Raw genomic sequence first — 21,191 nt, 5'->3', positions numbered from 1 at the left:
GACCTTTTCATAAGGGCCATTTGGGGCAAGGTACCGTTGGGTGTTTAAGAGGGGCAGTTTGCAGAATGAACACGTGTACCCCGCTATGGTGATATACAGGAAAGGAAGTCCATCCAGGATATCCACTCCCCAAGCTATGCACCCAGAAACTGTGTCCATCCAAAGGGGCATATTCCCCCTGATCCGCACAAGGCTCCCTCTAGCCCAGAGGAAGTACTATTTGCACAGTGCTCCTGACTCTCCATTTGAAACAAGCCAGGCAATCATCCAATTACTTACATGCTTCTTATTGCCAACCCCACAGAAATGACTCAATTCTCACTGCTCCGCAGAATCTGACACTAGCGAGTCCTCCCTCTTGAAAATGCACCCTCTCAGCTTGCTCTGCCCTCCCGGCCATCAACCTCTGCCTCCTTTACAGGCTGTTTCTTCGCCTTTGGCCTCAGCTTTCTCTTGTTCCACCACCCTAACCAGGTGATCATAGTTCCTCACAACTGCACTGTCATCCGTATAAAGACACTTCTCCTTTCCAGTCAGCAGTCCCTTTTAACACCCCCCCCAAAATCTGTCCATTAATGAGCTCACTGTCCCCCACCAGCGTCCCAGGATTTCTCTTACTGAGCAGTGGATTGATCTCTCAAGAACCCGAGCCAGCCCTGGCTGGACTCTTCCCTTCACATTCCACCAACTCTCTAGTCTATTCACCTTCCTCCAGCCAAGCTTTAGGCTGGGCTAGCTTGCCACCCAACTGGGTATATTCCTGGGGCTCTGTTCTCAGACCTTTCTCGAATACTTAACACTGGAGACATTTTCTCCAACCTGCTACTTCCTGTCACATCACTCACCAAAGGAAAAACCCATCAAGATGTCCCACCATCCTCCAGAAAATGTCCAAGATTTGTCCCCACAGCATACCTCTATGATCTATACACACCCCATATCTTATGCACACCCAACTCTACTCTCCAGTGTGAAGTCTCAAACTGAGCTCCTTTTTCAGGGCATATGCCTCTGGCCACCTGGTGAGCTCCACCTTTCCCAGCATGTTTCAGCTCTGACTTTCTCCCTGAATTGTTCCTACTGGTAGGTGTACAGGGGGGTCGAGCTTCTCCCATTAGAACCCTGACTGACTTCTGGCCTATTTCCCAAGTACACAAACTCCATTTTTTTAGCTATAAACCAGTCTCAACCTCACTTGTTCTACACACATTGGCTTGTCTCTCCATGAACTGCCAACCTCAAATCTGCTGTGACTCATTATTGCCAATAAACACAGAAAGTACCAAGACTACAGAACACCCTCACTATACTAGAGCCATAGCTGTATCTGAGCACACAAGACACAGGACTGCCCTCAAGAGATATACCAAGGCAGGTGAGCACTGGCCACCAACCTTGACAACGCTGAGTGCATTCCCTAGGACCCACGTGGTAGAAGGGAAAAACTCAGCACTGTGTGCACATGCGCACACACACACACACACACACACACACACACACACACACACACACACCATTCCAGACCAGAATAGCGCACTTAGAAGTTGACTACACACCATGATCAATGAAACTTATGCCTGGTGTGCAAGGATGGTTCAACACATATATGCAAATCAATATGCATGATATGCCACACTAACAAAATGAAAGATTACAATTTCATAATCATCTTAATAGGTATTGAAAAGGCAGCACAAGTCCCCTCCTAAGTGCTCAGCTTTTGACCATACTTGGGCACAAACCCAGCTTATGACAGACACATCATCACCCCTGCCTACAACCTATATAATCTCCCTGCTTTTGTTTGGGGGCGTGGCTTCTCTGACCTTGATCCCTGGGACTGGAGAATCCCACTCAGGAGTTGCTTTGTTCAAATAAACCTGTTGTTATGCTTTTTCAATTTGGCATAATCTGGCTAACTGTATCAGTGGAGAAACCTATTATGGGGTACAGAAAACCTATTATGCAGGTTTCCAGCTTTCATGATCTACCGGGCAGGTTAGGGTGGGCTTTGGTGGTGCAACTGTCTTCAAGCTATATCTGCTCCTGTGAATAACCCCAATAAATTCATTGGCTCACCAAGCTGGACCCTGGTGGGATCCTTACCTTGGTCTGATATTAGTTTCCTATCTGGCATAAGTAGATTCTTGTTCTTGTCTCCCAAGGAATACTGTCATACAAGAATAGTCTAGGCTTGCAAAACCAGCAGGAGATACATTATGAACTATCCAAAAAACAGAAATTAGGAAAACTATCTCGGGCTGGAGAGATGGCTCAGAGGTTAAGAGCATCGACTGTTCTTCCAGAGGTCCTGAGTTCAATTCCCAGCAACCATATGGTGGCTCACAACCATCTGTAATGAGATCTGGCACCCTCTTCTGTGTACATAATAAATAAATAAATCTTAAAAAAAACAAAAACCAGAAATCCGGGTGGTGGAAAAAAAAAAAAGCCGGGTGGTGGTGGCGCACACCTTTAATCCCAGCACTCGGGCCAGCCTGGAGTTCCAGGAAAGGCATAAAGCTACACAGAGAAAGAGAAACCCTGTCTCAAAAAACCAAAAAAAAAAAAAAAAACTATCTCATTTATAATAATAACAGTAAAGAATAAAAAGCTTAGGAATGCCGGCCAGCAGTGGTGCATGCCTTCAATATTTGCACTTGGGAAGCAGAAGCAGGTGGACCTGTGAGTTCTGAGTTCAAGGCCAGCCAGGCCTACAGACAGGACAACCAGGGATACACAGAGAAACCTTGTCTCAAAAAACAAAACAAAAACAAACAAACAAAAAAAAAACTTAGGAACAAATTAAAGCAAGAAGAGATCTGTAGACAGGAAGCCACAAAATATTTATAAAAGACACTGAAAAGGATACAAATAAATAAAGATAACCGTGTGTGCATGGATCAGAATATAGTTAAAATGACAGTATTATTAAGCAGTCTATGGATTCAGCACAATCCCTATCAAAACGCCAGTGACATAGCCAGGCACAGTAGGGCACATCGTAAACCCAGCACTGGGGAGGCAGAGGCAGGCGGATCTCTGAGTTCGAGGCCAGCCTGGTCTACAGAGTGAGTTCCAGGACAGCAGGACTACATAGAAACACCTTATCTCAAAACAACAACAACAACAAAAAAAACCTTAAAAAAAAAAAGCAGTGACATTTTTTAAAGGAACAGAAACAAGTAACAAAAATAACAAAACCCTTAAAGTTTGCATAAAACCACATAATTCTCCAAATTAAACAATTTAGAGGAAAAAATTTGGACATGATAGGTAAAAGCTGGACATTTTTCAACCAATAATGTTTATAAGTATCTTTTTTTTTAACATATTTACTATGCCAGAGGTCATACAAACATATCTGAATGAGACTCTTTTAATAACCATTTATGGGACTATGACTATGAGGGTCCAATCGAACTATCAATGGGATTCAAATGCAAATTTGACTTCTAACCTCATATTCTAAACCAGTTTTCAAACAATTTGCTGGGACTGAGGTACCAGTCTGTAATCCTAGGAACTTACGAGGGGGAGACAGGAGGAAGACCACAAGCCTGAAGCTGGTCTGGGTAACTGAGTGAAGTCCTAGAAGTTCAAACTTTAAAAAGAGGGGGGCGCAGATGACACTCAGTAGGAGAGTACTTGCCTGTGATGTAAGAGGTCCCAGGATTAACTGCTTGCAGGGGAGGGGGGGAGGGCAAGGAGCGGAGGGAGGGAGACTGAACATGAACCTCCTAGCTTTTGCTAACTCTAGGAACTGCTGAAACCCACCTGTGTGAAGGAAGGGCTGGCCTTTGTAATTAAGTCAGGAGTGTTACAACTTGAACTAGCTGCTGTCAACTCAGCGTTAAAAATAGCTCTGGCCTGAGGCCCACAGGCTTCTGGGGTACTTGAGATTGCTTTGTCCATCATGAGGTAACCTTTGCCGAAGAGCTGAAAATCCCCTTCTCTTTCCAGGGAGAGCTGAGGACAACCCCAAAAATGCGTAAGGCTTCTTTATGAAGTTCTTAAAATATAAAATACGGCTTTTAGGCCCCTTGTACAAGTTGCCTGGGACAGGGGGATTTACATTTGCAGGCCTTTGTTCCATGGCACACTCTGCAGCGGCATCTGTCTCAAATACTCACAAGCACCCTAAGTCGCTGCTATGATCAGCTGCTTTCAGATGAGAAGCAGGGGCTCAGAGCAATCCCAGGCCTCCAATGTTCTTCCCATCTTTCCCCGGATTCTGCCACCTCAGCCATTTGCTCCTCACTGCTGCCCCGAGCGACTCTGACCCAAGACAAGGAGATGAAGACCTTGACCAGGGTGCAGGCCACAAGCAACAGCCAAGAAGTATGCGAGCCCAGGGCAAGTTGCTTCATGTATTGAGAAACCAAGCCGTCATAAATCCCTATCACCAAAGAAACTCAATACAGGAGCAGGATTAAGAAATCAGCCAGGTGGTGGTGGCGGGGTGGTGGCACATGCCTTTAATCCCAGCACTCAGGAGGCAGAGGCAGGGAGGACCTCTGTGAGTTTGAGGCCAGCCTGGTCTACAGAGTGAGTTCCAGTAGTAAGAGACGGTGTGGTGCTTCCAATGACAACGGCCTCTCGAGACTCATATATTTGAATGCTTGAACCTCACTTGGTGTAAAGGAGAAAGATCAGGGGGTAGGGCATGATTGGAGGAGGTGTGTCAATGGGGGTGGGAACTGAGGTCCAAAGGCCCACACCCTGTCCAGTTAGCTGTCTGCCTCCTGTCTGTGTCTCAAAATCTAAATAAGCTCTTGCCTACTGCTCCAGCACCAAGCCTGCCTGCCTACTGCCATGCCCCAACCATGGTGATCGGAACTCTCGGAAACCGTAAGGCCCCAATACACTGTGTCTATAAATAGCCTTGGTCGGAGTGTCCTAGCACAGCAACAGAAAACTCATCAAGACGCCCTGTCTCACAACGAAAGGAAGGGGAAGGATGGAAGGAAAGAAAGAAGAGAGGAAGAAAGGGAAGAAGGGAGGGGAGAGAAGGGATGAGGAAGGGGAGGGGAGAAAAAGAGAAATACCACACAAAGTGAAAATCAGAAAACCGTCTCCCTTCACTCCAGGTTTCTCAATCTCAGGCCTTGTTGATATGCTGGACTATGTAATTCTCAGTTGGGGACTGTCATGGGCATCATGGGGGATTGAGAATGTCTCCACCCTGCATTCTGCAGCTGCTGGTGGCACTTCCCATCATAATGACCGGAAATGTCTGTGCACTGCTGAATGCCCAAGGAGAAGGCTCACTCCTCATCTCCAACCATCTGAGATCCACGGCTCTGAGAAAGGCAGGTGCTGCAGTCATCTAGCACGATTATTTCAGGTTATTCACTGCAAGGCTTCATCTTACACAGGCCAGTTCAAGTTTTCAGACTTCTTTTCTAACATATTGAGAGGCACATCAATCAAACGCAGAAGCAAACTTAACAATCTTAAAAATAAAAGAGAGAGAGAGAGAGACTCAAAATTCCTTGCTTATCAAGGACCTGAGAGTACTTAGAGAGGGTGTTTACATTCTCCTAAACCAGTAGTTTACTGAAAAATTAATTTAACTCCTAGTGCTTTGATCTTCTTGCACACTATTTCCCAGACGAGACCTGGCTTGTAAGGGCCCAACAGGCTAGCCAGCTGTCGGATGGGGGCGGGCATCAAATTCCAGGTGTCTTAAGAAGGGGCTTCTCCCCCCCCCAAAGGAACCCTGCTCAGTAACATGCCAAATGCCACAGAGGGGTCCAATTTTCCAGCAGAGAACACAGGATCAAACAACAATTCACCTTCAAAGAAGAACGAGCCTCAGCTTTCTACCCCAGCACTCCCGCATCAGTTATGAACGGGCGTCTTCTGGACGGTAGGCGTCTTTCCTCAGTTCACAATAAGGACAGTCACAGCTCCAGTGGTCCCTCTGCTTCCCTTTCTCATTCTAGTCACTAAGACAAGGGGCGCAGGGTGGGGTTGGGGGGACCCTACTCTTCAGTTCATCCAATACCGAGGTTCTCAACCTTCCTAATGCTGCCACCCTTTAACACAGTTCCTCATGCTGTGGTGCCCCCAACCATATAATCATTTTTTGTTGCTACTTCATAACTTAATTTTGCTGCTGTTATGAATCATAATGTAAATATCTGCATTTTCTGATGGTCTTAGGTGACCCCTGTGAAAGGATCATTTGACCTCAAAAGGAATCATGACCCACAGGTTGAGGTATCTGACCTGATACCTGATCTGCAAGGTGCATGTTCCTGGTCCAGTGTGAAAGGTGTACCCTGAAGAAAATGCTCATATTGCACTATTCAAGTATCACCTGTAAACACAGACCAGATGATTGGCTGTATTATGTTTGGATTCACATGCTGCCTTGCATGACTGGCAGGAAATTGTACCTCTTTGAAACTGCTTTACTCCTAATTCCCAAACTTGTGAACACATAACATACATAGCAAAAGTGACCCTGCTGGCCAGACAGAGGCTAAGGATGCTGACATCGGGACCATATCCTGGATTACCCAAATGGGACCAGTCTAATCATGAATCCTAAAAAGCCAGAAGAAATGCCAAGGAAGTTTGAAATGTAAATGGGGCTCACCCCTTGAAAATGGAGGAGGCGGGGTCATGAGCCAGGGAATGCACACTGCCTCCATAAGCCAGGACCAGGAGAAGGGGGTCCTGTGGTGACTTGAATGGCAATGGCCCCATGGATTCACATATTTGAATGCTTAGTGGAACTGTTTGGGAAGGATTGGGAGGTGTGTGTCACTGGGCGTGGTCTTCGCTATTTCAAAAGCCTGCACCATTTCCAGTTAGCTCTCTACCTCCTGACTGTGTCTCAAGATGTAAGATCTCAGCTACTGTTCCAGCACCATGCCTGCCTACTACCATGCTCCCCACCCACACTCCCCGTCATGATGGGCACGGACTCTAACCCTCTGGAACTAGAAGCCCCCAATAAACTCTTTCTCTTATCAGTTGCCCTAGTCACGGTGCCTTAGCACAATGTTAGAAAAGTAGCTAAAACAGGTTCTCTTCTAGAGCCTTCAGAGGAAGCCAGCCCTGCCCACCTGTGGATTTTACTCTAGAGCACTGGTTCTCAGCCTCCTAGTGCTAAGACCCCTTAACACAGTTCCTCATGTTGTGGTGACCCCCAAACATAAAATTACTTTTGTTGCTATTTCATAACTGTAATTTTGCTACTGTTATGAATCGTGATGTAAATCTCTATGTTTTCTGATGGTCTTGTGACCCCTGTGAAAGGGTCATTTGACCCCCAAAGGGGTAGCGGCATCTCACAGATTGAGAACCGCTAGTCTAGAGAGATCCATGTGGAACTTGGGGCCCATATCCTCTAATAGCAGAATTTGTGTTTTCAGCATTAGATCTATGCCCTTCTACTACAGCAGAGACGGGAAAGGGATGAAGATAAGGGAACCAGGCAATGGTGAGGCTAAGAGGAAAGGTTAAACACACGGGAGGGCAGCTTTGGAATCACATGCTATGTGGAGCCTGCAAGAACTGAGAACGTGGTGGGAAATTTACAGAATGGCTGAATGGACTGGTAAATAGAAATATGGGTCTTAACTGGCTCAGAGGGAAACATGGTAAAGAGCACCTTAGAGAGTACTCAGATCACAGAGAACAGAACAGAACATGGATACCAGCCCATTTGCTGCCTATGTGCACTGGGGAAGTGAAGCCTCCCAGCTAGGGGCCTGGTGCTTAGGACAGCTTCCCCGTCTGTCACTCACTCAAACTGCAGAAGGTGGTTTTCCTTAGAACATTTTGTTGCTGTTGTTTTGGGTTTTCGAGACAGGATTTCTCTGTGTAACAGCCCTGGCTGTGGCCTCAAACTCACAGAGATCCCCCTACCTCTGTCTCCTGAGTTCTGTGATTAAAGGTGTGGGTCACCACGCCAGGCTCCTTAGAACATTTTTTATATCCTAGTCACTGGACCAGGGTCAACAGCCTCTCTGCGGCTCACTCCAGGGCTCACTCAGCAATCCAGCAATCAGGGTCACACAGGGAAAAACTCTCAGTTACAGGGCTTAGCAGGGTGAACACTGGAAAAGTTATTTGAGTTATTCTCCGCTTGGAGAAGAAAATGACTGACAGATCGCGGTCTTCCTTTCTCCCCCACAGGAAAGAAAGCATGTGATACGATTTCTCCTGGGACAGACTTGGGGACCTGGCATGGAGAGGGGAACAAGACAAATGGAGTTCATTCAGAAAGCCAGTGCTAAACGAAGGCGAGGCCTGGGGACTCAATGGGACTATTCCAGAATGCAGGGGACAGAGGCACCAACGTCTGGGGACGCTGCCCAAGGCTGCAGAAAGCAGAGGGGAGGCTCAGTTGATTCTCAGAGTGACTGTGTGACTGGAAACCCGCCAAGCGCAATCAGAGAACACGAGGCAGAGGCTCTGTGCCACTCTTGGTGCCAAGTTGGACAGGAAGTGATGTGCCGGGTCCCATGGTTGTTCAGCCAGCAGGAAGGGCTGGTGGGGTAGCCTCAGAGAAAGGCTACTCTTCATTCTCAAAGCCTGGCTTCCCACCTCAGCCTCCACCAGTCTCTACCCGTGTAACTATAACATCAAACTCAAGTGGGAAAAAAAAAAAAAAAAAAAAAAAACAACAACCACTCAACACTCCATGGGCAAGGCAAAGCAGATTTTATAGAAACATATAGAATGTTCTTTGTAAGAAGAACGACAGTTTTCCTTTCCTGATGTAATTAAAAGTTTAATTTTGATGCTTTTCATAAAATTTCCAGGAAGAAGGCATCACAGGAAGAAGAAAAATACTCAAAGCTTGAGGCCCTTTTGGCCTGTTTGCAACCATACCCCTGACTATAACAATAGCTCACACCCCAGGATTATGTCATCCAGGAGACGACTCCATAACCAAGGGGGAAATCGCCCTCAGGATTCTTCCCAGAAAGCCAAGCCCGGAGTCAGTGGCTCAGCCACCAGACCTATGACCCCAGTTCAATCTCTGGGACCTACGTGGTGAGGAAGAGAACTGACTCCCCCATGTTGTCCTCTGACATCCACACGTGCACTGGAGAGCGTGCCTGTGAGAGCGGACACCCCCACACAAGGAAATACACAAAATGCCATCTTTATTAAGAAGCCAAGAAGAGAAGGAGAAAACCAGGCACATTAGTCTGCAGTCCACTCTAGAGCAGAGCCTTGCCCCTCCGTTCATTCCTTCTAGATCTAGTTCCTGCCGAGAAGACCTCCCACCTCCTACCTTCCTGTTCACAGCTCCTGACAGGTCTCAGCTGTGAGTCCGGGACAGACGTTTGTGGTCATGGCACACATACGCACTGAGCACAATATGGCTTTCAAACCAGAACAGGCTTCAGAAGTTCTCCCAACAGTCCCATTGTTGGGGCCACAGAAGCTGCAAGAACCCACATTTCTGCATTACATTTTCTGAATTTCCCCCAAGTCGGGCTGCTCTAAGAGCTCATTCTTCACACTCCCACGATGTTTTATTGCTCAACGCCCTTTCCAAGTAGAGCAAGATGAGCAGCAAAACTCTGGTGAAAGAGACAGAGGACCTGGCTCTGATCCCTGCCCACTGTTCTCCCTGGCCCCTGTGCTACACATCTCTACCAGCGCCTCTGCAGAACAGGGCTAAGAGGGGGAAAGGTGCTGGGTGACATTCTCCTTATCTCACCCACTCTGTGGAATCTGGGCGTGGCAGCTGGTAAGCTTCCAGATCCTCCCAAACTGAACTGATTTTGTTTTGCTTTTCATAAACATGAGAAAGGGGCGGCCTGACTCACAATTATATAATGAACCTAGCTACCGAAAGCAAATTCCAACCTAGGGCTCAAAGGGAAGCAACAACGTGTAGAAACAGTTCAAACGGCCTGCGTTTTCATAGCTTTCTTATTCATCCTGCCCACTCCAGTTCGGGCCTCTGGAGTCCTTAGCTTCTCAGCAATCAGGGCCACCTTCAACAGAGACAATCTGGACACCTGAATGACAAGAGTTATACACAAATACACACACACACACACACACACACACACACACACACTTATATAGCATATGTACATGTGTAATTATAGATATATAGTATGTATTTAAAATATAATTTTCCACTTCATCTTTCCTGTCCAGGGGCATAAGAGGCCTCACATAGAAGTCTTTAGAATGTGCTATGGCCTGCAGTGTGCTATGCATGTATTATCTGCCCTTACAAAGAGTGGTACTTTCTGTGTCCACTCCTCGGATGAGGAAACTTAGGTTGAAACAAGTTAGCCTGAAGTCACAAGCTAACAGCTCTAAAGCCTGAGCCAAACTCATGTGCCTAGCCCGGGATTAACTCCTATGACACACTCTCAACAGATGTGAAATTCCGCTATGACTCCTCCAAACCGCCCTCAGGGCTCAACAAATTTTACTGGCAAAATAAATGATTGTCACAAGCCTCTCTCATTCTTTTTTTTTTTCCTAGCAACCTTTGTTCCTACCTAAGAAACCTTCACACAATCAGGCCTGCTTCTGACTGGCAATAAGTCACAGTATCTCCATGGCGCTGACTTCAAAGTAATGCAAATATCCAGAAGGCCTCCCTCTTCAAAGAGGACCATCCCTGCAGGACGAAATCCAGTTCCAAAACTGTTCTGACCAACAAGGACGTGGTGCCAGACGCCCCATTATCTTCTACAAGCCACCCTGCCTGAGAGCACAGCCACCTCCCTGCTCCCTCCTGCAGCTGCGTACATGTACTTTATCATAACTCAAGAGCCGGTTAAGCTCCGTGGCCAAGAACTATGAAAGACAAGTTGACTGTGATGCTGCTCTAAGAAAAGCTTTGATCTATATTCCAGAGACCTGAAAGTGTGATGCTCCATAATGCAAGTTTCATCCCCATAATGCAAGTTTCATCCCCTTTCAAGACGTTCCAAAAAACCCAAGGTCTGGCTTCAGTAGACATGGGTGCCCAAGCCCGGCAGCTTGGTGAAGACTTTTACACAGAAGGTTAAAACTCCCGAGTATTAATTCTATATCTAAATAAAACAATTACAGGAAAGCAGACTAATGTCACCAGTGTCTGTGGGGAAGAGGCAAGGTGAGTTAAGAGTTTAGTGAGACACAGCTTCTGTTTAGGAAGATGAAGAGGCGATGGACAGGGGTGCTGATGCTGGTCATGTAATAATATGACTGTGCCAAATACTGGGGCCTCACAGTCACAATGATTCAAAACAGAGGTAGGGGCACAGCTCCACCGACAGTGCCTAGCATGTGTGAGTCCTGGGTTCTATCCTTAGTACCACAGGTAGGAAAGAAGGAAGGAAGGAAGGAAGGAAGGAAGGAACGAACAAACGAACGAACGAATGAACGAAACGAATGAACGAATTAAGGAATGAAGAAAGGAAAAAAAGGAAGGAAACTGGTTAAAATAGAAAAACAACTTGTCTCAATACGTAAGGTAGAGAATACTCACAATGCCAACCTCTGGCCTCCATACACGTAAGTACACATACACCCATATACAGTAAATATACCTATACATGTATGTGCATACCACACACATGCAAAAAGAAAAAAAAACAAAAACAAATGCTATTGAGCCATTAAACACACACAGACCCATATACAGTAAATATACTTATACACAGGCTTGCATACCACATACATACATACAAAAAGGAAAAACAAATGCTATTGAGCCACTAAACACCAATACACACACACACACACACACACACACACACAGAAAGAGAGAGAGAGAGAACACAGCATATGCCTAAACAGAGTCCAAGCTTGGCATACTCCAATTATTTTACAACCCAATCCATAATTGCTCCACATCTGTGTTTATATTGAACTACTGAGTTTTGTTTATTCTTTTGTTTTTGCTTTGTTGAGATAGAATGTCACCATGTAGCCCAGGGTGACCTCAAACTTGGGACCTTCCTGCCTCAGCCTCCCAAACACCCCAACAACACACTTCCCTCTAGTGTCGTAAGACACAGCAGGTCTCCTCACACGCGTGGCAGTGATTCTACATTTTATGGACTGCTTCAGCACACCAATGGCCAAAGTGATTCAGAACGAATCAGTCTTCAGCTCACAGCAGTCTCTTTCCATTTCATATAAACGGAAGCTAAACCTGAGACTCCCATCCTCCAGGTCACAACTGACTCTGTATAGTCATCGCCTGAGTTCATCTCAAATGACAGAGTTGCCACAACTCATACTTCCATCTAAAGGGGTTTGCTTTGCAACTGCTTTTTTTACTCATTCCTCTAGAGTAGAATGTTCTCATACATAAGCCAACCTTGATCCCAAAGGGGAATAATTAAGTATGTCTTACCTGTGCTATGATAACATGCTTCCCACACAGACAGGCAGACAGAGAAGAGAGAGAAGAGAGAGAGAGAGAGAGAGAGAGGGAGGGAGGAGGAGGGAGGGAGGGAGGGAAGGAAGGAAGGAAGGAAGGAAGGAAGGAAGGAAGAAAAGGAAGGCAAGCCTTGGGTTAAATCCTGACCTCTGTCAGCCCAGGTCATCAGACTTTTAAGTTACATAAACTCGGAGTGGTTTCTTTTAAGTGATATGTGACTCAGGCTTAAATGCCAATATAAAACTGAAGGTTAATATCAACAGTTAAATACATAAAAATAAATTCCATCCTCCCTAACAAACAAATATTCTGAACAAACTTGGAACACTGTTAGGATTAAAACAGGACCATCCAGGCAAACCAATAAAAAGAAAACTGAGGACAGAGGGTCGGACACGTGTACCACTCGGCACATCATGAAGATGTCACTGACGGACAAGGTGGGAGATAGATTAATAAATAGTCGGGGGAACAATAAATACTAGGAATGGGGAAAAAGTAAACTAGGATCCTACTTACCTAAACAAGTTCGAAATGGAACAGTAATTTTATTAATGAAACTAAAAACTGGGGCTGGAGGTGGAGCTGAAGAGCCAAGCACTTATTCACCTACCTCCTCCAAAGCGCTGGCTCCATGCCGACCACCAAAACACAAACCACAACAACCAAAAACCCCTGAAATCATAGACACAGCAGAAGATACCCTTCCTGGACAATAGAAAAAAACAGCGGGGCATGGGTCTACACCCTCAATCCCTGCACTAGACGGGCAAGGGCAGGCAGGGTCCTGTGAGTTTAAGGTTAGCCTGGTCTACACAGCAAGTTCCAGGCCAGCCAGGCTGCATATTGAGATCCTATCTAAAAACTTAAAAAAAAAGGGGGGGGGGGCTGGAGAGATGGCTTAGAGGTTAAGAGGACTGGCTGTTCTTCCAGAGGTCCTAGGTTCAAGTCTCAGCATCCACATGGTGGCTCACAACCATCTGTAATGAGATTTGGCTCCCTCTTCTGCCCTGTGGGGACACATGCAAACAGAACACTGTATACATAATAAATAAATAAATCTTTGAGCCGGGCGGTGGTGGCGCACGCCTTTAATCCCTGTACTCGGGAGGCAGAGGCAGGCGAATCTCTGTGAGTTCGAGGCCAGCCTGGTCTCCAAAGCGAGTTCCAGGAAAGGCGCAAAGCTACACAGAGAAACCCTGTCTCGAAAAACCAAAAAAAAAAAAAAGGATTGTTTTTCTTTTATGACACTCCATCTAAAGAACTAAAAATAAGCGGCTGACAAATTCCATGAGAAAATACAATGCAATCTAAGTTAAAAAATGAGGGATAACACAGAGAAACCCTGTCTCGAAAAACAAAACAAAAAAAAAAAAAATGAGGGATAGCCTAGGAATGGCTCTTTATTTTCACAGATAAGAATGACTCATGAGGGGCTGGAGAGATGGCTCAGCAGTTAAGAGCAGTAGCTGCTCTTCCAGAGGACCCGGGTTCAGTTCCCAGCACCCACATGGCAGCTCACAACTATCTGTAACTCCAGTTCCAGGGAATCCAACACCCTCATACAGACACAGGCAGGTAAAACACCAATGCATATAAATAAGTAAATCAAAAAAAAAAAAGAATGACTTGTTATTTTCACAGAGAAGAGGTTTAATCAAAGTGATACAGTCGGATACCCAACAGCCCCGGACTGAAAGACTAACAACAGTTCAGAGACAGGTAAACACAGACGGCAATTATGGGCTCATGGAAAGACACTCAACCTCCGAAAGGAGGTACAAATTAAAACCACTTGAGATGCCATGTTTTCATATAAAAAATTTAAACTTCCAGAAAAATGGCGGTGTCTGCACCTCACTGGTGGGGGCCAGCCCAGCCTTAGTGGAAAGCAGTGGCGCCATGCATCCTGTCGCCCGACAACACCGCATTCATCACGTGAGCAGAACAATATACATGCAAGGCTGTCTCCTTCAGCATCGTGGGATAAGCAAGATTAAGGGGAAGCAGATTAAACAGAGTCGGGGTGTTCAATTAAAAAAATACTGTGCTGCTGTAATCAAGGTGGTCAATGAGCAGGTGACCCGAGGATGGGAGCCTCTTCATTGCACTTAGAACTTTTATCTATGAACCATGTATTTGTCATTTGAAAATCATTTTTGAATTCAACAGAACAGTCAAGTAAAGCTTAGTCAATTCATAAGGGAAAAGATGGATTTTTAAAACCGAGACAAAAATTAGGAGAGAGAAAAATGGTAAAAAGCTCAGAGGATTGCTCTTGAAGGACTAATATTTGAAAATAGAAATTTGATGAGGAGAATTCTAAGGAGGGATGGGATTATGAGAGAGAATAAATGTTCCAGAAACTAAAATAATTTCTGCTTCCAGATTTAAAAGGCTACTGTATTCCCAGAAAAATGAATAAAAATTGTCATTCATGATTCTTGGGACAAAGAGTTTTAAAATGTTGACCAAGAGAATGAAAAGAAAATCCTACTTTCTTTATCCCCGCCCATAAAAAAAGGTAGTCCTTGAGGGTTCATGGTTCTGAAGGGCAACAGAGCATGTGTGTGGTGTGCGCATGTGTGTGTGCGCATGTGCATGTGTGTGTGGCGTGCGCATGTGTGTGGTGTGTGCATGTGTGTGGTGTGTGCATGTGTGTGTGGTGTGTGCATGTGTGTGTGGTGTGTGCATGTGTGTGGTGTGTGCATGTGTGTGGTGTGTGCATGTGTGTGGTGTGTGCGTGTGTGGGGGGGGGGGGGGGGGGGGGGGTGGGTGTGTGTGTGTGCATGTGTGTGGTGTGTGCATGTGTGTGGTGTGTGCATGTGTGTGGTGTGTGCATGTGTGTGGTGTGTGCATGTGTGTGGTGTGTGTGTGTGCATGTGTGTGGTGTGTGTGTGTGTGGTGTGTGCATGTGTGTGTGTGGTGTGCGCATGTGTGTGTGGTGTGCGCATGTGTGTGTGGTGTGGTGTGCATGTGTGTGGTATGTGCATGTGTGTGGTGTGCACACCTGAGAAAGACGGTTTGTATGCCAGCGTGAGCAAACGTGACTGCAGAGCAGGACGCACGGAAGCCCCTCTGCAGCTCTTTACATTTCCAACCTGGAGACAGGGTCTCACCATTCAGCAGGCTGGCTGGCCACCAGCCCTCAGGACCCTCCTGTCTCCATTCCCCAGTGCGGGGATTAAGGCACATTCAGCCATATCTGGCTTTTATGTAGGTTCTGGGATTCGAACCCAGGTCCTCACACTTGCAAGTTAGTGCTCTTACTCACTAAGCCATTCTTCTGCCACCCCGAAAAGTTACGAGCTGTATCTTCATCTTCTTCCACAGAATAACTTGAAGAAATAGTATCCAGAGTTTTGTTTTTGTTTGTTTGTTTGTTTGTTTGTTTTAATTAAGAAAGAACAGCCCAGAACACTTTCTCAAGAAACTACCATTTAGGGGCTGGGGAGATAGTTCAGTCAATTAAGTGTTTGCCACTCAAGCATGAAGACCTGATTTGGACCCCTAGTGCCCACATTCAAAAGCTAGACATGGTGGTAAAACCGTAACCCCAGCACTGGAGAGACAGAGAAACAACGGACGCCTGGAGCTTGTGAAACAGTTTGTCAAATCAGTGAGAGACCCTGTCTCAAAAAATAAAGTAGACTGGGGCTGGAAAGATGGCTCAATGGTTAACAGCACTTGTTGTTTGTTCTTGCAGAGGACCGGGGTTCGATTCCCAGCACCCACAAGGTGATTCACGAACAACCATGATTCCCAATCCAGGGTATCTGACACCCTCTTCTGACTTCTAAGGTCACCAGGCATATAGATGGCGCACACAAATGCACACAAGACACTCATGCTAAAAACTAAATAAAGTAGATAGCACTCAAGGAAGGTACCCAATGTTACCCTCTGGCCTACACACACACACACACACACACACACACACACACACACACACAAACACATATGCACACTCAGATGCCACACAAACATACATGAAAAAACAAAAAACAAAAACCAAAACCTGCCATCTTCATGAGTCTCAGCCAGCAAAGCAGCAGAATATGGTTTAATAACAAGGAAGAAAGACAAGAGATTTGCAAACAGTTCCTCAAAGGGGAGGGATTGGGGTGGGGGGATTGGGGTGATGAAGGTGGGGCAGACAGACAGGCTCTGTAGCGCGCCCTGGAGCTCATTGGTAGCCAGGCTGCTCGAACTCACAAGATCCGCCTGTCTGCTCCTGAGTGCTGGGATTAAAGGCGTGCGCCACCAACGCCCGGCCACCGTTTTTATAAAGCCTTTGTAGAGCTTATCTTTTTAGAAACATTAAAGTGTGGAAACGTGAGCGAGAGCCGTACGTCAGTTGGTAGAGTGCTTGCCTAGGGTGAACGAAGCCCTGAGATCCATTTCAACACTGCATAAACTGTGTGTGGTGGTGCATGATTCTAATTCTAGCTCTTGGGAGGTTGAAGCAGGTAGATCAGGAGTTCTAGGTCACCCTCAACTACATAGCAAGTTCGAGGCCACGGTGACATCATGCCTCAATAAATAAATGAAGTATGCAAACATACATGAATAATCCATTGCTAAAACTTTTTACAGATACAATATTCCAGTTTGGGGGCTTTTGTTGCTGTTATTTTTTTCTTTACAACAAATAAGAACCAAGGAATAGCTTTATCTGTACTGCCCCAATAACAGCGGCTGCCTTTCAAGTAGCAGCTAAGAATAGCCGGAGGTTTCTGGGTCACTGCTGCTGGCGCTGCCTACCAACTGGCTACCAACTCCTACTCGTGGGTCAGGACACAGCCGTGGCCTGCAGTCTCCTTCACTGGGAGAAGCATTTGGAGACAACGCCAGAAGACTCAGTCATACTCCTTGAAGAGTTCAGCATTCTCGGGCTTTCTCATTAACACCATCATTTTTTATCAGTTCTGAAATGACTAAGATCACAAAATAAACCAGAATCCTCAATCCTTTGTTTTTTCCAAACCTCATTCTTGAGAGGTGGAATTGGGGAGAGGTGTGGGTTTGCAGGCAGACTTAATTAAAAATATCTTAAGCAGAAAACATAATTTGTAAGAGCCTAATGGCTATAGGTGGACATAATTAAAAAAAAAAAAACTAATCCTTTGAGTAAAATCCGATGTGATAAAATACTAGGTGTATATTTTGATTAAGCACTGACTTGAAATCCCCAGTCCCAGTTGTAAGAGAAACGCAGTCACCAGGGCTGCAGGGACACTAACTTCACCCCTGTGGTCCCGTTGGTCACAGTGCCTAAAATCAGCCACCTACTTAAATAGAAGGAAGTACCGCACACCCACTTGAGTCACTGGCCCCAAGAAAGGCAACTCAGGAACGTGAAATACTACTACCAGTTTGCATGTGCACCCATGGATCAGAACTTGCAAGGATTCCCCAATTCAAAGTGATCCCTCCTTCAAGGGACTTCAAAAGAAAAACAAGGTCCAGAAGGATGTTTACTCTACACTTTGGGTACCTCCCACACCACCCACGTGTGAAAACCCTGTTAGGGTTTCTTACGTGCCCAGGATGCACACAGCACACAGAAGGTAATCCTTTCAAGTTTTAGCTAACAGTTCCTTTTACAGAACTGTGGCAAGAGATACTTGAAAAGATATTCTGTCTGAAATTAAGGGCTTTAGGTTTAAGAAGCAAGAATTGTGAAACAGCTAACCAAAGAAGGCAGCAATGGCAGTTTACAAGAGTGTGAATGTCTACCTGAGCATAATCAACCCAAGGGAAGGAGGCAGAGAACCAATATATTCCTAACGCTGTTTCAGAAGACTTGAGAGAAAGCTGAAAGAAAACCAGCTAAGCTGAGGCACGCACAGCCCTCTACTACACCTGTGCTCCCTTTAGGTGATTAGATTTGGATCCTTATACACCATACCTTTCCTAAAGTTATTTAATAGTTCTAACAACAAATGGCTGAGCAGTAAGGAGCTGAAAAGACGGCTGAGCAGTTAAAAGCACTCACTACTCATGCAGATGGCCAGGGTTCAGTTCCCAGCACCCACACGACAGCAGACAATCATTCGCGTTGGACATGGTTTCTCACTTCTAAAATGGCAAGGTAGAAAGCCCCTAGTAAAGACTGTTTCAGCAATTTTCTTTGTTCTTAGGTTTATCTTCATAATCATAAACATAACTCTGAGATCCAGCCAGATTTCAAGGGGAATAAGGAAAAATATGGACCCTAAAGAGCTCTGTAGGGAGAGCACGAAGATAACGAGATGTTGCCCGCAGGTGGGATGGAGGGGCACCCTCGTGAGCTAAGGAAGGAACGGCCTGATGTCACTGGAAGATGCACACAAGCCTCAAGTGTGAGAGCCAGCACCGTTGCAGTGTGATCTCTCTCTGGTCTTGCCATGCTTGGACAGAACGCTCCACAGAGTCCGCGAGGCTCGCACCAACTTTTCCTGTCCTAAGCTACACGCTAGCCCTCCAACCAGTCAGCCTTGGCAGCAAGACGGAAACCTGGGAAGTGTTTATGCTCATCCTGCATTTGCTGCAGTCAAATTGCCAGCAGCCAGGCACTTTAGGACGAAGTTCTCACCCACAGATTTCTCCCTGTACGTGGACCTGCCACGGTGTCACGATGGCATGTGTGGTCACCACCCTGACATCCCGGAGTAATTCTGTGAAAGCAGGACCCTTCAAAACCAAATTGTCTCTCTCCAGTGCTCTGCAAGTTTTCTACAGTCCTGGGAACTCTGTCTGCTACATCACAGAAGGAGACAGCCCAAGGGCTGGCTATCGGCACTGACCAAAAATGTGGTGGGGCTGGCCATGGCGCGGGTCAAACAACCACAGGGGACGGGGGTTCGGTTAGAAATCTTGTTTTTTAAAGAAGACTGTCAGGGCAGATTTATTAGGTCCTAAAGAATGCTATTTTCATCAAAAGGCACCCCCCCTCCACACACACACACACACACACACACACACACACACCACACACACACACACCACACACACACACTTTCGTGTGTATATGTGTTGTGTGTGTGTGTGTGTGTGCATTTTGCCTAAGTGTGTGTGTGTGTGTGTGTGTGTGTGTGTGTGTGTGTGTGTGTGCATTTGCCTAAGATGGTGCACATGCATACATGTGGAAACCAGAAGCCAATGTTAGGTATTTTCTTCAATCACTCTCTACTTTGTATTTTGGGGGACAGGGACTTTTACTGAATGTGGAGCCCACACACTTGACTAGACTTAACAGCCAGCAAGCCCTAGATTCCCACCTAGCTCCGCCTCCTCAGTGCCAGGATTACAGTCACCGACTGCCACACCTGGCTTTTATGTGGGTGCTGGGGATCACAGCTGGGTTCTCAGGCTGGAGGAAGTGAGAAATTTTAGAAGTGAGAAACCATGCCCAATGTGGATTGTCTGCTGTTGTGTGGGTGCTGGGAACTGAACCCTGGTCTTGTGCATGAGCCACCAGTGAGTGCTCCATTAATGTATCTCCCAGCTTCCATTTCTACCCTTCTCTTGAAAGCACTCTCTACCTCTAGCTAGCGGCTGATGGCAGAACCATATCAATATAGATAATTAAACAAGATTACTTGACTCATAAGATAGAGCATGCGAAAAATCCAGACATGAAAGCCAAGAGAATAACAAATATAATTATGGTTGGTTTTTCTTTTGCCGGGGGTGGGGGGCGGAGTGAGTGAACAGAGCGACTTGTACATGTTAAGTCAGTACGCCGCTGAGTTACATTTCTAGTCCTAAGAAATATAATTTCTTGGTTCAAATGCAGATCTGAGCTCTTAGTAACAATGAATGGAAAGTTACCAAGCTGTGGGTACAGCTCGCCAGCTCATGAAAGATTAATCAGTCCCGTCCGAAGAGTAGTCCTTGTTTTCCAAATCTAGGCAGATTTCTAAGGCCTAACCTTTTCCAAATGAAACTCAGAATGCACTTTAATCAATTCTAAAAACAGTTTCAGCATTGCCATAGAGGTCATTAAAGCTTTCTGAATTAAATATAGATTTCTATTATGGGATATTACAGTGTTTGCAATTATTTGCTGCCCTCCCGGAAGAAGGTTATACCCCTCCCATCGTTACATGATGTACAATATTCCCAGATGGAAGAATTAATTACACTCCCACCTCCTCGTGTTGGCCAGCTTGGCCATGTGGCGGACTTCCACCCACTGAAAATAAGTGGAATGGATCCACACTCAGGCATGAGAGTCGTTTCCTTCCTTCCTCTCTACCACTAGACTATGTCTCAGGGTGGGCATGGTGGCCTGTTCAGTCCAGACCTAAAGCAAAAAAGTTCCCTGCAACAACAGACCTCTCACTGTCTCGTACTATAAAAGGTTTAAGTCACTGTCTAAGGCCAAGTGACGCAACCACTTCATTCTTGAAACCAGCGTACCGGCCAGGAGAGGAGTCACCACCGAGAGCTGTCTGAAGGAGTGGGCAGGTAGGACAGGCTTTACTGTTGGAGAACGTTCAGACCGATGACAAAACACACAGAAATCACCTCTGCCTTTTCCCATTTTAAGTTTCTACCTTCTGCACAGCTGCTCTGGGGCACAAGGGGACAAGAACGGAGCTACTGGTTTGGCTGACCTTTAGAAGACCTTCAGGAAAACAATAGTGAGTTCACAGAAGACACCGGCCAGCCAGTCTTTGCACAGGTGTGTAATTAATGTCTAACTGGTGGGGGATAAAACAAGAACACAGTTATAAACTTAACTGGCAGACCAGGCTCCTGGCAAAACCAGGAAATGTAGCTGTCTGCCAATGTGATGAGAAGTAGAAATCTTTTGAAGTACCTGGTTTGG

The 21,191-nt window shown here is 45.9% G+C and overlaps 1 protein-coding gene across 4 annotated transcripts in view; it reads right to left on the bottom strand.

Moving 5' to 3' along the window:
• The window catches only part of Kank1 (KN motif and ankyrin repeat domains 1), a 211,645-nt gene that overhangs the window by 177,228 nt on the left and 13,226 nt on the right, over positions 1–21,191 (bottom strand). The window lies entirely within an intron of this gene.

The sequence above is a fragment of the Peromyscus leucopus genome, chromosome 1, assembly GCF_004664715.2.
Source record: "Peromyscus leucopus breed LL Stock chromosome 1, UCI_PerLeu_2.1, whole genome shotgun sequence".
Classification (NCBI taxonomy): domain Eukaryota; kingdom Metazoa; phylum Chordata; class Mammalia; order Rodentia; family Cricetidae; genus Peromyscus; species Peromyscus leucopus.
This window is presented reverse-complemented; position numbering and strand designations above follow the sequence as displayed.